This window comes from Phalacrocorax carbo, chromosome 1, assembly GCF_963921805.1.
Source record: "Phalacrocorax carbo chromosome 1, bPhaCar2.1, whole genome shotgun sequence".
NCBI lineage: Eukaryota > Metazoa > Chordata > Aves > Suliformes > Phalacrocoracidae > Phalacrocorax > Phalacrocorax carbo.
The window spans coordinates 76,712,924-76,731,184 of NC_087513.1; the positions used below are offsets into that span (position 1 = coordinate 76,712,924).

Sequence of the window (18,261 nt, forward strand, 5' to 3'; positions counted from 1 at the left end):
GAGAAATTCTACAGTAGTTATGTGGTTTTGCTGTGACCTGTCCGATGGATGATCTGTGACATTTCTCATTTGCCTTAATTAAAAGCTGAATATAATTCCAAAGCCATTTTTTTGGCATATTTGGGATGAAACAATGCTGGCTTGTCTGAGGTTTTGCCCTGTCATTTTTCTGTAGCTGCTGGATATACCTACTTGGGTTTACAGTTCACGTAATTGGGCTTTGGGATTCCAAACTTCGTCTTTTCATTTTGCTTGTGATGGGCAAATTAAAAGGCCTTATGGTATCTGTAGTATTACTAGACCATAGTTTTAAGAATAAGACAAACCTGTACAATTGGACAATGTACAATTATTTGCTTGGTATGCAAGCAATTGTGAGGCTTTTGTCAAACACAACATAATACAAGAAAGAATCAAACAGCTTTTAATCATGATGTTAAGCAACTCAGGCAATTTGAAGTTTGCCAGCAGGTAATGTTGACTATACAGGACTGTGAACAGAGACCTTCTCTTTCACACTGTTGAACGGATACATCACTATGTGGCTTCAGTCTTTCTCGCCACAGGCAGGGTGCCGCAGTTCTGTATTTTATGAGGAGTTGGAAGGAACACCTCACCACACTTGAAAGAAGATCACAGGTTTACTGGAAAACTACATGAGATTGATTTGATTGATATGTTTAGCATTAAGAACTAGCTATATATTTATTAGATTTAAAATATAATGCATGTTACAGACCTCCTCCCCACTAAAGAAATGATAAAGGGATCTTAGTCGTGCATCCGACCCAGTTTTAAATTTCTGTGGAAAAGATGTAAAATTTAGGGTAAAAACCCTGTAACACATTTTTTGTGTTAGCAGTGAAGTTCCACTGCCCAAGTAACAGGTCTCTCCATTCTGGACAATGAAGAGGTAAAACTAGTTTATAGACAAGGCTTCCTACATGCGCCATTCTCTCCATGTGGTCATTATGCCCAGGCACAACCTCATGTTCTGTATTTGTGCAGGTTTTACGGACATACAGCAATGCATCAGTGCTCACGTACACTAACTCTGACTTACATGCTATATATTCAGGTGTCCTGGGTAAGACCACACTGAATGTATAGACCAGCTGTAACTTGCACACGTGAAATTAAATGTGATCCTTCAGGAAAGCATCATAGGAGCATAATTCAGACAAGTTTAGGAAATATTGACTTTAGCGCATATGCAAAGACTGGCTCTGCAATGTATGTCTGCAGTGCAGGAAGTCTGACATGTCAAAGAAGCACAGAGGATGGGAAATGGATAACCTAGGAGAGGATGGATTGCTGGTTTCAGAGCTATAGGCTGCCTGTCACTCAGCAGTGGTCTACTGTTCCTCTTCTGCAGTGACACTGTGCTGACAGAAGTCTGCATAAACTTTTACCTGTAAAAATCAAACTGCCCGAGAATCATAAGAGATCCTAAAGCAGACTAGATCTGTTCACTGAATGGGTGGTTTTGAAGTACAGGTTTAAATTAAACTACACACAAATAGTTGTCAAGCACCAAAAAGCCATATTAAGTACAAAAATTCAGCAGAAATAAAGTGATGCACTGTTATATTTATTATCTGTTTCACCTTCCCCTGTGGGCTGCTGAACTTCATTTGCCCAACTACCTTTCACTTGAGATAAGGGGATCATTTCCTCCACTATCACTTGAAATTAATTTTTGTCCGTTGTTATGTAAGTAAGGGTTCACATAGAGCACCTTCTGTCATCAAAACTAATAATTCAAAAAATAAGATAGATAAACTCTTCCACCTTAAAATAACAATCTCTTTGTACAACCAAGGGTAACTGTTTAGGGCTCCCTTGCTTCATTATGCCATGAATTTGATCAAAATCCCATTACAAGTACTGTCCTAACTGGATGAGATTATTCCATAATATATTCCCCCCAAATTCATTATTTTTAAAAAAATCAAGTAACAATTTGTTGATATTTTATCTGCATCTCTCCAATTTATACTTGATATTGCAGCGAACTCAGGTTTTATACTTGCTGTCCTGTACTGACATGAGTTAAGATAGTCAATCAAAAGATGTTTGCTGCTGAAGTTTTGGAGGTGTTGCCACTGAACTGACTGAAGTCACGGGCTAAGCAGATGGAACAGGATGTAACTGATGCAGGAAAGCAATTTTTGAGAGCCGCAATTTCTTCTGCAGGCAGGGTGAATATCTTCTTTGTTTCAATCCATTCAAGTAGTTCAGTTAAGAACTATTTAAGTCAAAGCTGAAAAATCAGCGTAAGAGAGGAAAAAGTAAGATTGCCTATTTTCCTCTGTCAATCTACAGCTAAACCTAAGCACGAGAGGATAAGATCTCCTTTCTCTAAGATTGTGAAGGACATGGCTACCAGAAACTTCCAATTTAATTCCCATTCTACAGGTCATTATTTCAGTTGCTTCATAAAATATTTTAAAATGCAAACATGCTTTTGAAATGCATCAAGCATATTTAAGGTAGTCTTAATGAACAATTTAAAATGACCTCATGTAAATTTTAATTGAATGTCAGTTTTCATACAAACAGAACTTGATGCAAATCATAAATAAATAACTAAAAATGTAAAGTACTGTTCACTATTTTGTAACAATAAGGGTGAGAAAATAATATTCTGAATAAAAGATTTTAAAGCTAAAATACATTAATTCAATGTGTATAGATCTTAGTTGAAGAACCAAAATAGCCAGATTTGGTAACACTGATCAGTTGCAAATTTATGTTTACATCTTCATCAAAAAAAGGAAAATCAACTTCTCTCTTAAGAAAGACAACTAAAATTTAAAAAGTACACAGGAGATCTAAATCACCAAGATAATTTTTTTTCTGCTTGTTCTAATAAACAATAGTTAAAAGGAAGGATTTCCATCCACCACCCTTACCTCACCTGGCACATTTAATCAACAATTTTTAATTTTAAAGACAAAAATAAAGAAGAACAATGCTTAGCACATTTGCTTTTTTTTTTTTTTTTTTTTTGGTAGGAATTTATTACTCATATTTCCCATGGGGAAACTACACAGCCTCAAGATTTCCAAAAAAAGGTGCCTGTAATTACTTTTCTAAGCTTGTATTCATGCATCTGAATAAGTGAATTGATTGTGAATATGTTCTGCAGCTTCTAATAGGTCCTAACCATTAGGCTGATCAAAAAATTTTCAAGCACATTTATATTGTTGTAAAAATGCTGACATGTCAAAATGCAAACTTCCAAGATAAATATATGTTTTGCCAGTAACAGAAACTGTGCGGGAGGGTTCTCAGGTCCAATTTTCAGTTTGTGATACGCAGTCCAGCCTCGTCTCCATCTGCACGCAGAACAGATAATAGCTCAGTGGGTAGCTGAGGTATTCCCCCGCCCCGTGCGGAGGCCCGTGTTCAAGTTTGGCCTCGGCTTTGGTAACACACCGACCGTGGGGCTAGGCTGAGATCCATTCCTTTATTTCCTCCAGAAATCCTCCTAACGCTGTCTACTTTACTCTGACATAGAACAAATGTCCAAATTGTAATTTTCTTTCATTTTATAGAAAGGCTATCTTCCAACTCAGGATTTTTGAAAAGACTGTTTGATCAGTGATAAAGTCACCATGTGCACTAAAAGCAGATGTAACTCCACTAATTGTTGCTCGATATCGAGCACACTTCCTTGCCTAGTAGGCGATACGGGAACAAGTGTGCAGGAATTAAATTTATTCTTGGAAGGATTTTAAAATATTTCATTTTAGAATCGCTCGACAATTGTGCAGTAAAGCCCTTTATATGTAATTTGCTTCTCCTCGAGGTATGCATTTAACTCTCCTGCTCTCTACTCATAATATCATAGAAGTGTAATATTATATATTTATGTTTCTATCATGGCCTGATTTTGAGGCGAAGGGAAGCTGTGCATGCTCAGTGCCTCTGAGAAATAACAGCAGGAGCTGGCAGGGAAGGGGCCTTCCCTCACGACACCCCGAAGTTCCTCGGTGCCGTGCCAGCACCTCACATCGGACCGGACCCCCGCGTCCTCCTCGCCCTCGCCCACCACCACCGCCACCTGCACTGCTGAAGCGACGGCCGGCGGTTCCCCCGCCCCCAAGGCGCTGGCCCGAGAGGGGCATTTCGGCTCTGGCCGCGGCGACAGCTGGCCGTGACCCCAGCGGGCCGCCCGCCCGCCGAACGGTCGCCAACCCGCCGAACGGAACGGCCGGCGCGGCGCGGCCTGGCTGCGGGCCGGCGTCCCGGCTGCGGGCAGGCGTCCCTGGGAGCCTCGCCGCCAAGCTACCCCCCGATCTCTGAGGGGAGAAGGGGGGCGATCGGGCACGGGAGCCCGGGACCCTCCCCCGCCCCCCGAAAGGCCGGCGCGGAGTTGGAGTTGCCGCCTCCGCCCCTACACACACCCACACCCACACCCCGCCGGTTCCCCAGGGTGCTGCCTCAACTCTGTCCCGGGGCGAGCGGGCTGGCTCCGGCGGGCCCCTCAGGCGGGGGGCGGGGGGCGCAGCCTCGCACACCCCCCCCGCCGGAGGCGGCCCCGCGCCGCCCCACGCTGACCCCCCAGCCGAGGCGGGAGGGCGCCAACCCGCTCCTCCGCCGCAGCGAGGGCCGGCGGCGCGTCCTGGCCCCGGCGTGGGGCCATGGAGCACCGCGGGCCCCGAACCCAGCCGGGCCGCCCCGGCCGCGGCCCGGCCGCAGCCCCGGCAAGCTCCCCGCTCCGGAGGCGCGGAGCACGGCCGGCCGCCCGGGCTCCCCGGCCGGGCGGGGAGGAGGGGAGGGCCGGCGGTGGGGGATTCCTGGCCCCCCAAAGGAGGTGGGGGAGGCGGGGGAGGGGAGGCGGGGGGGGGAGGGGAGGCTGGGCTCCCGGAGAAGGAGACGATAGCTCGCACAAAATCCTGCGTCTTCAAAGCAGCCCCGGCGGGCAGGGTAAGTATTTTGGGGGAGCTCCCGCCCCCGACCCCCGCCCCGGCAGGGATGGGGAGCGGGGGAGGGATGGCTGCGGCCGCCCCGGGCGGGGTCTCCCCGCCGGTTCGGGGCGGGAGGGGGATTGCGCGCAGGGCCCGTTCCCTGGTGCGGGCTCGGTTCAAGGCGGCGAGGTTGAAGCCTCAGCGCTGCCTTCCCCGGCTGGGGACTGGGGGGGCGGGGGGATGGGTCCGCCTGTGTTGCCGTGCGAGGGTCTGGATCCCCCCCAGAAACCCCCTCCCTCCTCCCCCCATCTACCCACCCCCAAGCGCGTCAGGGCTTTGCTTCTCCCAACCAAGCTTCCCCGTCGCTTCTCTGTGCTCCTTAAAAAAAAATTATATATATATATATGTATATGCCCCAAAGCTAGAGAGAGTGAGGCGGTCGGTTGGGGGGGGGGGGGAGAGGGCGGGCTTCTCTGAGGAGCGGGAGAGAGGCGAGGGGAGAGCCGCCGGCAGCTCCCCGTGCGCTGCCTCGGCGCGGCTCTGCCGGCGCTCGCCCGCCGCCGGGCGTGAGGAAGGAAGGAAGGAAGGGGGTGTGTGTGCGGAGGTAAGGGCTGTCACCGCGCTCTCGGGGAAGGGCTGCCGCCGCCCTGCCCGCGCCTTTCTCCTCGGCCGTGCGAGTACCGCTGGCGAAGGGGTGGGGGGGGGGGTGGAGCAGCCCCCTGCCCCACGCGTGTCCCGCCGCCCCCTCCACCCCGAGAGCCATCCGGCAAGTTACTTTGTTCGCAGAGTTGCCGCGGGCGACCCCCGGGCGCCCGGCACCGCCGCCGGCCCGTCCCTGCGTGACCGCCCCCCCCACCCCCCACCCCCCGCGTTCAGGTGTCACCAGCCGCCACCGGGGACTTCCCGGGAGGGCACCCCCCGGGGAAAATCCGTCTGCGCCTTCCGCGGTAGCTTCCCCTCATGTAGCCGGGGGAAGGGGTGGTGGAAGTGGAAGAACTTTCCTTTGTCGTAGGAGAGGATTTAGTGACCTCCAAAGTTTTGTTCCGGGAGGAAACCGTTGGATAAGTTTTTCAGGATTCGTGCTAATTTTCGTGTAATTTATTGCACTGTTCTTTGGTATCCAGCACGCTCAAAGCAGTGGAGCAGAAAAGAAGATTAGGGCCGTTTAGGTAGGGATTTCATTGCTTTTAATGCGTTGCTTTTTTAATACCTGTGTTTTATATTTTGCGCTTTCAGATGGGTAGTGTGGAATACGTTTACGAATGCGTATACTTGCCTGTGGATAACGCAGAGGATAAAGATGGGAAACATACAGAAAGTATAGAGACTTTAAATATTCTGTTCTCTTTGGCGGAAGATCAATAGTTGAAGATTTCTGCTTACACAATCTATTCCTTGACAATATAATAATTAAGAGATCTGCTGATAATGTACGCTATTGATAGCCATTTCAACTTCAGTTAAGGCTTGGTAAATTTAGTAGGTAATTTAGACTAATATAAAGGAGCTTTGGGTATTCTGGATAAACTGATAGCTAGGCAAGATTATTAAACTTCATGATTGGCTCCTGATGAAGTGAACTCTGAATTTTTCAAAATAATATCAGTAGGTATTTAAAATACAAGACTACATTTTAAATGTGCACATCTGAAATTTGACTACCAAAAAAAGCGTGTATCTTTTGAGAAGACCAATTAAGGAATCATTATATGATGGTAATCTGTGTTGCACCCATTCGTAATAAACAGTTTCATGATGCCAGGCACTCTAAATTTTCTGACAGTGTATTACACCAATAGGGGGGGTTGATTTCTATTTTACACATGGATTTTTTTTTTTTAAATTATTAAATGTAATGGCTATCCCATGTATAATATATACATGAATTGATTGATATTAATTATTACCCATGAAATTTTAATAATGTGTTTAAACAGTTGTAGCTTGGCTCTTCTGGTTTATTTCATTGCCTCAAGCTATCTGAGACAGACAAATCTTAAAATTTTTTGCTTGTACATTACTCCCTCTCTCTCTTCTTTCCCTGCTCTCCTTCGGTCTAATTTAAGGCAGAGTAACTGCTGAGAATACCTGTACGTGTTCATGTGAAGAAAAACGCCCATTTTAAAGATGTACAAATCTTCTTGGTAGATGAGAGCAAACCTGTCATGCCCTGTACAAAGATATGTTGAACTGGTATTAATAAGATGCTTGTTTTGATATTAGTTTGTGATGCCAAACAACAAACATGAGAGAATGGAAGGATAAAGCTGGTGCTCCGATCTTTGTTTAAACAGGTCATGGTTTTTACTTAATGCTGTGTGCTTATTACAGAAACTGTCAGCAGGAATGTAAAGCGGACTGGAGTCCTGATTTGGCATACATAGCCAATTCTGACATTGATGTTTTTGCTTCATGAGCTAATGGTTCAGAGAATATAAGAGTTGTTTGTGATGTATTTATTTAATTGAAATTATTATACAGAATTACAAAAACTCTCTGGATTATAGCATTTTAGGAACCAATTATGATCAGATCTGCTGCCTCAGGTGCAGTCCTCCTCACCTGAAGAGTGGGCTCTTCCGTATAGTAGAACATGTAGAGGTGTATAAAAAGGTGACTGTTTTTGGAGTTGCCTAGAGTTCTGCCACCGAATTATACGGAAGAAGACTCAAATCCCCTGAAACGAGGTAACTGCTTAGTCCATTATCCAGGCAGTTTGTTTTTTTGAGACATAAGGAGACGATATCAAATAATTAAAAAAGGCATTTATAATTGAGAATTTTACTATTTTTGTGCATGAAAATGGTTTTCATCTCAAATAATTAATATGCACAGCAAAGATAAAACAATCCATTTGATTCTTGCTGAACCTTGTACTGAAGAATTTAGAGAGGATGTGTAAGGTAATCTGAGGGAAGAGCCTTTTCACATATTCCTGCTACATTAAGATATATTAGAATAATACAATATACAGTTTGAGCTCTCAGAATAAGACAAAGTGTAGTGCTGGAAACTTTAATTTGGATGTTCTGGATTGTACACCAGTTTTGATTCTGTGATCATTGCCCGTAGGTAAATTGGGTCTGTGTGAGAGTGTCTGAGATTAAGGTGGTTTCTAATTGTGATTTCTAACTTAAATACATGTGTCTGTTTCGATTTTGGATATTCTAGGTTATGTGTCAAAAAAGAAGCAAGGTTATTAATTTAAGAGGGTCCTTTAAGGTCACTGGACTGTTATCCTTTGACTTCCCATTAGAAAGTAATCTTTTCAGGCTGATGTTACTACAGGTAAAATAAGATGTGAATGTAATGCTTGGGCAAGGTTGCAGAATGACAGTGTGGTGTAAGATCCATTGCAGAAAGGAGCAGAGCTGTTATGCTAATGGCTATTCACCTGCTTCTGCAGTGGCCACCTCCGGAGGTTAAAGCAGTTCATTCTTTGTGACTGCTCACTGCTTGACCTCATTGTTGAAACTGTCAACAAGTGTGACAGTTGTGCTGTGATTTGATATGACAGTGGAAATTGTATTAGAATTAACAAATAACCATCACAGCATATATGTAGTAACTTGCAGTCATAAATGATGTGGGATTCATTACACTAACTTAAATACAAAATGCTTAGCGTTTTCCATTCAGTCACTATCTAAAATGCTATTATTTGCCGTGGGAGTAAGACTGAGTTCGTAATGTCATTTAAATATGCTGTATTGTGTGTGATACTAATCTATTTCAGTGAAGATCATTCCCATTTCAGTGTTCTATTTTGGCTTTGAAACTGGTTTTATGGGAATCTTGCTGGGGTACTTTTAAGTTTTGCTTGCAAATACTTGAAGATTGAATCAGATCAATGTTACATCCATGGTGCGATATTTTTTTTTTTTAAATTTAATTTAGCACAGTGTGTGATAACAGTTGGACTTGATTATCTTAAAGGTCTTTTCTAAACTAAAATATTCTGTGATTCTATGACTATGGATAGCCATACTAATATTAATGTGATAAGGACTTGTCGTCTTTTTTACACAGATTCAGAGGAGTAATATATATGTATAATACATTTCAGTTGCAAGTGTTTGCCCTTACTTGTTATATATTTTTAATTTCTAAATTTCTGCTAAAACCAAGATTACGATATTTAGCATATATAACTTTTCTGAAAGCTATTTTTTATGCAGCATGCCTTCTCGAACTTTTAAATTTAGTTCCTCTGCCATATAGCCAGTCCAGCTTCCCTTATGGCAGGTGAGGGTCTTGCCATTCAAGCAAAGACTGAAGCCAGCAGAGCAGCTGTAGAAGCAGCATACGAAGGAGACTGACGGTTACTGATATTTTTGATGGTTTTTTCTCTGCCTTTTCCTAATTGGCTGTTTTGCTGAAGCTCCCTCTTTGCCAGCTCTTGCAGTCGAATCACTTAGCTTAACGTGCTGTATAGCTCAAACATCCTGCATGCCACTTTATTTCTTATCACCTTTTTCCTCCGCTCACTGATGCTACTGTATCATATTCTCTCTGCTTTTGTCTTTTGTGATGCTAATCCCATTTATTTTTTCCTTCTGTGTAAAAGAAAATGGAAGGAGCGTAGTGCTCTGCCATTGCACTGATCATTTCTCTGCGTTGATGTGTTGTTTTTCTCCCATATCCTTTGTTGAGCTTCTGGAGACTGTAAGCCCTTTGGGGCAGAGACTCTCTGTTACTGCATGGTTGTACAGTGCCTAGCATAGTTTGCTGTTGGATTTCGCTTGGTCTGTTGGACACTCATGTAATAATAAATAGTAACACTGGGATTATTTCAACTTTGTGGGACAACCTTTCTTCTGGTTCTTCGGCAGGAAACAAAAAAATGCCTTGCTTGGAGCTTATCTTTGCTGTATTGCTGTTCTGAGGTATATCTCAGTTTGTCTCCCCTCAACACTTTGTCCCTAGCGTGAGTAGTTTTTGGTAAAGTTCAAGATACCTTGCCTGTTGCAGCAGGGGTGGGATGGATTAAAACTCAGCTACTGCCAGTAGTTAACAATCTACTACCTTGAACAGGAACCAAAACAAAAAAAATGTCAGCTTCAACACATTTCAGTGGAAACGTCAGATTTGGCAACACCAAAAAAATGTTCTGGTTTTCCCAGGTCGATGAAGTAAGGCAGAAGGGAAAAGAAATCCCAAAAATAGAATAGTGTGTTCATTTCACTACTTTGATACTTTCCTCCTAAGTATTTTCTCATTTTTATTTCCCTTTACCTTTCAGCCCTGAACTCTTTGGCTTTGTTTTAGCTTCTTGTGTGTCACGTGAAAATTTGTAGTCGGTCCAAATGAAATCTTCAAAAGAGTTTTTCAAGCAGCCAGAAAATCAGCTGATGTGCAGTGCATACAGCTCGGAGTCACAGTTCGGAGGCAGCCAGCCCAGTCACCAAGCAGCTATTCCTGTCACTTGGCACAGCCTGCGCCGAGCGTGTTTTGCAGTGTGATAGCTTCCACCTGAGCTAGCCTAGCTGCCACGGACTACCGTGAGTGCACTCTCAGTGTAGTTCTTCTGAATCTTACTTCTTTCATGACTAGCCTCTTCACCTTCAGGGAGAGCAGGTATTTGAAGCATCCCGGTGTGAGAAAGGCCCTGTAGGACTGGAAGCTTTGCTAATCAGGAGGATCCATTTTAGGTCTGAAGAATATCCAGAGGTGTTTGACCTGAAACATTCCCCCCTCAGCACTCTGTGTCTGGGACTTCCCCTGCATACCTCTCTCTTTCTTTGAAGGAAGGGGTTTAGTTGCCTTTGTCTCCATTTCCTGTGGACTGCGTAGGGGGGCTCTTTGTGGGCATGCCTTTATGGGTAGGAGGAGTGAGTGGCCCAAACAGGTATTTTTCCCTTGTATCAGTGCTGGGGATGATATCTGAAAAAATAAAAAGAACAAACCCAGTGACTCCTTCCCTGAACATTAATCAGGTGGCATGAAGGATTTAAATGGGATGGATGCAGCTAAATGAGTGAAAAGTAGAAACAACAAAATTAATGGGACAGTATACTTAATTTTCAAAGTTTTTTGTCTAAGAGAAAAAAACATAGCTGTTAAGGTTTTGCTTGGTTAATTTTATACTTTAACAGGATATACTGATCTCAGTAGTAGTATCACTATAAATATGTTTACGTGTAAGCTGCGTTCTACACTCTACCTTGCATATATTTGTATGCTGGTACTTTGGCATTTCATTCATCTTGAACTAAAGGAATAGATTGGCCACTTTTATTTTCCATTCTTGTGTATTGACATAGAGACCAGCAACCTTTCAAGAGCTTAGTGTTAGATTTTTTCTGAAATCAGACGAGAGTATTGGCAGTAGAAATTCATCCTCAGCTGAGAGGTGCTGCTGCACAAAAAGGGAAGACCCTGCGAACTGCCTTACCAGTATTAACTTGCCTGTGTACGAAGCAGCAGCTCCTGGCTCCTGCTAAACATAGCTGCCTCTGCTGCTGGCTGTTCCAGGGGTGCTGTGTGCCACTCACCACCACCCCGAGCCACCCCGGCACCTCTGCTGTACTTTGCTGACCCAGAGACTAACACTGCTGGTGACCAACAGTGATTTTGAATGCTTACATGAAAACCACTTGATCTGTGTACTAAAATAATCCTCTGCTTAGTATTAGGCTTTGACGTATTCTGATGTAATTTCGGTTTCAGAGCGAACATGCTAAACCGGGTGGGATGTATTATTCTGCCCTCAGATGTGCATAAATGATCAAATTGGTCAAATTCTGTGCATTTATACATAACTTCCATTGGAATAGGTTTGAATAAAGTATGTGTTGCAGGCAAGTGGGACTTGACCCAGCGGGGCTTGTACGGATGAAGGCTAGGAAAAGAGCGTGAGACCACTTGTCACAAAAGGGTGAAGAAAAAGAACATGCCTCAGTTGAAAATTAAACCAAACTGTTTCTTAGATGTTAATGTTTCAATACTTACATAGTTTCTTCTCAGTAAATAATATTTTAAGGGATTAAAGAGCTTAATCACATGACATGCCCAAATTGCAGACTGAAACGTAAAGTCAAATCCCTGCAACCTTAGTTTACTCCCATTGGAATGTCCATTTTTGATCATTTTCCCACCTAACCTGTATTTTTAGCTATTTTCCCTTAGAAAGAGTATTATCATTTTGGGGCTTGTAATTTGTCTTTTGTGAATGTATACTCATGATTTTCAGTAATGTAGATTTTGAAATACTGCCAGAGGTGAAGGCAGACTTTTTAGAGTGAGGAATTGGTCTTGTGGCTTTTAGATATTTATTTAACATTTCCTTCCCTAGAGGTAATTACTTAAATAGATTAGCTACCTCTGCAGGTATTTTGGGATAAATACAGGTAATATGGAGCCAAAATACTATATTTTTCAGGGAAAAGATCTGGTTTTACTTAAGGAAAATGTATCCATTTAAATATTTATCCAAATATGATAACATTTTATACATTCAGGCAAGATAGTATGTAGGATTACAGTAATGCAGTTAGCCTTGACAAATGTTCAGTCTATTTGTAAATCCTAGAGTATTGCAGTGTTTAACGCTAAAATGTATTGGATATATTGTAAAGTGGAAGTTTAAGGTGAAAACAAAGTAATATTATTAGGCTGTGTTTACTTTTTAAATTGAATAAATGAACGGTTATTTGTATGGATGAGAATTTGATTCAGAAAATGATACTGCTGATGAGCCAAAATAAAATTAAATCTTCATAAATAGAATCTTCAGCTACTATAGTTTTGGGAACCTAGGTAGGGAAATGAGAAAAAGTAATTTAAAATCATACAGTCATCATTCAAAATAAGACTAGCTAAGAAGGCTCCTAGGTGGTAACTGCTTTAAATAAATACAGAATTAGATTTCATAGGCAAATGTGCAATTTTTGTGTTTTCTGAACTCTTTCATCTCTTTTTCTGTATGCCAGGTCAGAACTTCGGCATAGAGTAAGTACAGTACAGTATATTTTTGGAGGGAACTCCACAGAAGTGGATGTTAGGGCATAGTTCCAAAAGATAAATAATTTATCTCATTTCCTACTTGTTGTGTCTATATAATCTTTTTATGACAAGTACGTTAGTGTTCTTTATAAATAAAGCAATGAGAGAAATGTATTTGTGTCTGAGAGCAATGGAAAAAAGCTAATTTGAAGAAAAAATTAATTTCAGTGAAGAATTTTGTCATACTGTGTTTGACAGGTCATTATAATCAGCAAAAGAGAACAATGATGTGTGTTTTAGCATGGTGAGAAATATCTTGGGGGATTTTGTTGGGTTTTTTTCTAGTGCAGGTTAGGTAATTGTAGTTACGGAGAAATAAGAGGTCTTATTTAAGTTGCTGATTTTTTTTTCCACATTACAAAACATTGCTCAGTGCCCTGTAGATCTCCAGTTAACAAATCTGTGATATATATGATGAGGCACTGAAGTATTCATTGACAGGTGAAACAGGAGATTCTAAACAGAAGAGGACAGATCTCGCATTTCTTCTCACTGAAGTCAGTAGGATTTTGAGGCATGCAAGTAACTCAGAATTATGCCCTCTGGTTTTGTTTATATGGGTGGGAATAGCTCTGACTTCCAGTGAAAAGATATGGTCACAGAACTGAGTGTTATTTGACTGATAACAGTTAGAAAAATTTAGATTTGCTGGCACTGAAATCCATCTCAGATGTGTTTTAAAAAGACCACCCAAAGAGTCCCCTTAAGAAATCATGGGGACGGTAGAACTTTTTTCAGCAGAAGGCACTGAAGAGAGCAGAGACTGAAAAACGGGATGTGCAAGATTTCTTTCAATTAAAGATACACCATAGGCAAAGGGTTTTGAAAATACCATAGTGGAGCGTATGTGCTCTAGTTAACAGATGAGGACTGTGAAATCCAAGGTGAGAGCTGTGGTAAAGAGGCATTCGTAAAGGTTTTCTTCAAATCTTTGACCTTCAGACAACTTTACAAACTTGCACAGCAGTATCCCTACGTGTTATGCCCCAAGGATCAGATGGAGCAGTATATGTTGCCATCTCATGGTACATGCAGAATGGATGGGTGAGTGCATTCAGGTTTTTTCCTGGAGATGAATCTGCATTACAAAACTCACCGTCATTTGTACATTTATTCACTGCTTAAAACCGGGGATTTCTTAGCCTGCGTGGGTACGAAGTTAGAGCTGCCCTTTGGTGGTGGTCTCTGCAGCAGGGGCCCGAGGCAGACAGGCGGGCCAGGGAAGCACGCCAGGCCTGGCGCGGGTGGCAGCCCCTCTGTGTGCGCTCTGGCTGTGCTGGGGATGGAGGGCTGCAGGCTCAAAGGCTGTCACCCTGGCACGTTTCGCCACCTCTAAACTGGCATTTAGAAAAACTAATGTTCTCAAGTGCTGTACTACTTCTGTAGCTGAAGTTGGGTTAGGTTTCCTGGCAGGATTTCTGGGTCACTGTGTTCATCATGAAGAACTCCAGGAGATTTGTAAGGGTGGAAAACACCTTAAATGGCACCACAGGTTATGAGATTGTAATTCAGTAAATCCTTGAGGAGTCTGTTGGTTTTTTAACGCTGTTGCTTAGTTCTCATTGACACAAATTGCAGGTACATAAAGCACTTGCTTTGGGAAAACGGGGCTTATAAATGCATATTTCACTTCAGTACATTCCAGTTTTATTTGTTTATTTTTTAAATGCAGTGGGAAATGTTTCTGTCTATGAGAAATCATAGCCATTTAGAAGGCCTAATGATTCCATCAGTAGAAATGTGCATAAACTGACCTTAAAATCTACAAGTGTCTCGATGGCTTTGATCATGCTGCCTTCACTTTAAAGTCCTCGTGTCGAGTGGGCCCAAACCAGCCTTCTAAGGGGAGACTCAGTGGTTTTGGTTTGCCAGGACTTGCATTCTGTTTCAGAAAATGAAGAGGAGAGTGTATCTCTTTGGAAAAGCTTTCATCTGCAGAGTGATTTGCCTGGCTCATCCTTTCCCACAGAATAATGCCTTTTTAGGATTATTTCAGTATTCATTTCCCGCCGGCAGAACTGAAGATAGCAGACTAATTCCATTGATTGGCTTCTATCTGGAGTATATGAAATGGGTGTTTTAGACAACAAAAAACCTTTAGCATTTTCAGCCTACTTCTCATAGTAAGTGATTGCTTTACTGATTCCAGTATGTTCGTTTGTTGCTGGTCAGTCTATAACAAGCTTTTGCGGGAGGGTTAAAACAGAAATAGTAATTTGTGGTAATGAAGCCAATTACTCGTGGTTGTAGGTATGTTACTATGACAGTTGGGACCATTGCTGCAGAATATTCTGTAGCGGTTTCTTTTAGGCTTAAAAAAAGGGTCTGCTTCCCTGTGTAGAGGATGACCTGAAGTTTATGAAGAGCACTGTAATGCAGTATAGGGGAAGACCTGAGCCCTTGATGGAGCTCTTGGAAGGGTTTCTGGTTAACAGTATCCAAGATTTGCACAGGAAGCAAGCGTGTCACTATGCAGTCTATCACAAACCATCATGCACTTCTTTAAGGTATTTTACTGCTGTTGTCTTACTGGCTTTCTGTGAAAAAAATATGGCTTTGATGTTTTATAGCTGCATGAAAAAGCCTTTTTTTTTTTTTTTTTGATACATTTCATTTCCTCATTTCCTCCCCAAATCCCATATTGTCAGACTCACTGAACAAAACCAGCATGTTTTCTGTAGCTACCTCTTTGCCACTGATCTTGGTACTGCCAAGAGTCCCAGCATCCTCTTCTTTCTTTATGTTGTCTCACTGTTATTAGTGCAAAATCTGGCAACGGCCTCTCTTCAACTCTGGCTGGGGTATACTATATCCATGTTGTGCTTCTTGATCTCCAGATTTTTTGTAACTTAGCGAAGTTCATTGCTTAACAGATAACACCTTCACAGTTTTCTCTCTTAATTTATAACTTCTTTTACATTATTATAATCACCATCAATATTTTATCTTGGTTTCTGATTACTATTTCAGTGACATCTGCTTGAGCGATGTTGTTTTCAAGTTTAGGTTAATATTTTGTTTTGCTGGAATAATTTTCAAGAACTCTCAGTGGTTTTTTTAGGCTTGAGACAAAGGGTAGATGAGGGAACAGTGGGTACAGTGGAATGACATGGCAAGAGACAGTGGACGTGAGAGTGGACTGAAGGATGAACATAGCATAAAGCAGAATCTGTGAGTGAAGTGAGATTAAACTAAAACATTGGCTTGAAATAGAAAAGAGAAATAGGATGCATAAATAGGCTGGAAAATTCATGTAAAATAGGGAAATAATTATACCAGCTATACAAGAAGGCTGTGAGATGAAAATACCAGAAATTTTAGGCTGAAAATGTAAAAAATCTTAATAGAAAGATTTATTTGAGGACCTCATCAAAGGACTTCAACACACGTCTGGGTTCAAGCACCTGCCTAGTCCATTAATTCCTTAGGAGAGATGTTGCAATCTGCATAGTTTATGGCCTGATGCAAATCCCTCTGAAGGTGGTGGAGCAGTGTCCATTGCGTACGGTGGGCTTTGGGTCAGAGATCTGCGAACGTTCAAACACATGCTGGAGGAAGCAGCAGGAAAATAATGTATGGAGAACATTCCTGCCATCAGTAAGAAGATGGCTTAGCTGATTTAATAGCTTTTTCTCAGTCTGTGATTCTAACAGCCAGGTTTGTGATATTTATTTTAGTATTCATGTTCTTGCAGTCCTTTTTACATTTCTCTGTTTTTCCCTGGCAGACATCCCGCAGCTCCATAAGTCTGGGGGAAGAGGATGGTTAGCATGTTGTTGCTGTGGGGATTTGAGTCTTAATGTTCTGTGTTGGTAATGCTGGGCATATAATTTTAAAACTTGCATGCTATAGAAGCAGATAATTATTTCCCTGCTGCATTTTATACTCTGGTTTGGGAAAGGAAGAAATTTCAGATTATTAAAAGAAAGAAAAAGTTACAATTTGGGGGACGATTGGAAATGGAAACAGAAAGAGGGGAGTAATGGGTGTCAGTCTGGTTATCAGTCAAGCTGGAAAGAGACAGCTTGTTCTGTCGAACACCAAGAATGTTAGTAGTCAGCCAACCACTTATGCAGGAAGAAAACCCTAGACTGAAAGGTAAGGTTCAAAGACATCTGTGTATGTTTCTGAAATGAGCTTCAATTAAGCTTGCTATTGAATTATGCTTACTGATTATGTGTGTTACATATCTGATTTTTGTTTAGCACAGGCTATTCATAAGATCGCTAGTTATTTTATTTTTACTGCAGGAGCGCCAGCTCTTTTCTTCTCCAGTCTTGGATGCTTTTTATGTGTCCAGGGTTGATGTTGGGTGACTGTCATTTGGCAGAAGGCTTAGCAATGCTGTGGCATATCTTTTTTTTTTTTTCCCCCCTTTTTTTGTTTTTTTTCTTGCCTCAAGTGAAACATGTTGTCTTCTCGTTTCCTACACGTTTATATGGTGAACTTATTGCTGAATGTCTGTGGCTAGCACCCTCTCAAGCGGGCCTAATGGTGTGATTCTCACATTCTCCCATGTGCAAGGACTGACTCTCCGCTTAAAAGAACTCTTCAGCATTAATGGGTAACCAGCGCTGCTGGCTGTGGTTTGGTTCTGTTTGCAAACAAATTTGTTCTTTTGGGTTAGTTTGTGTTGGTAAGTGATATTCTTCACTTACCCAGAAAGAGGAAGCAGAGCCTAAGAGTGGATATTGGGGTACCTGCATACATCTGTTTCTGCAGCAGATCTGATGTATAACTTGAGAGAAGTCATAAAAGACAGGACCCAAAGAGGAGGCTGACAGAAGGCAGTTTCTCAGCTGCTGTGAGGTTCTGAGAACTTACTAAGGCCAAACGGGGATTCTAGGTTCCTGACGCAGTGCCTTAACTCTGTTGTAATGGCAGTTGTGTGTAAAGAGGGCATAATCCCTGAATTATAAAACAAAGTTTTTTAAGGTAGTTTAAAATCCGTATGTAGAGCTGTGGAATCATAAATTATTAATCTTACTGGAGAATATTTCTAGAGGTCACCAGTTCTAATAGTTTCTTTCAAACAGAAGTAGGTTCACTTAGAACAGTTTGCCCCCTATAACATCTCTGACCTTGCCTATTCAAACTTCTTTACAAATGGATCATTTAATACAGGGAGCTCCTCAGGGAGGGTTCTTCACATCTGCCATCATAATTTCTTATTTCCTAAATGCAGCAATTTGTACTTGATTATTCTTACAAGGATCATGTCTCCCCTCCCTCCCCCTGATCTGGCACATTCCTTTGTGCTGCTGCTTGTTCTGCAGCCTGAACGCAGCATCTGAGAGTGGTTAAAATCCAAAATTTTCTTTGTTGTTATTCTACCATTTCC

At 42.1% G+C, this 18,261-nt stretch overlaps 1 protein-coding gene across 4 annotated transcripts in view; it reads left to right on the forward strand.

Annotated features, from left to right (window-relative positions):
• Positions 1–4,828: 4,828 nt before the first annotated feature.
• The window catches only part of MPPED1 (metallophosphoesterase domain containing 1), a 66,626-nt gene continuing 53,193 nt past the window's right edge, over positions 4,829–18,261 (forward strand). The window contains exon 1 of one of the 4 annotated variants that reach the window (XM_064460952.1): positions 4,829–4,935. The gene's annotated coding sequence lies outside the window, so the exon portion shown is untranslated. Of the gene's footprint in view, positions 4,936–5,399; positions 5,521–5,800; positions 6,086–6,147; positions 10,418–18,261 lie in introns of those variants that run through there. The other 3 variants (XM_064460959.1, XM_064460976.1, XM_064460967.1) reach the window with 3 other exon arrangements.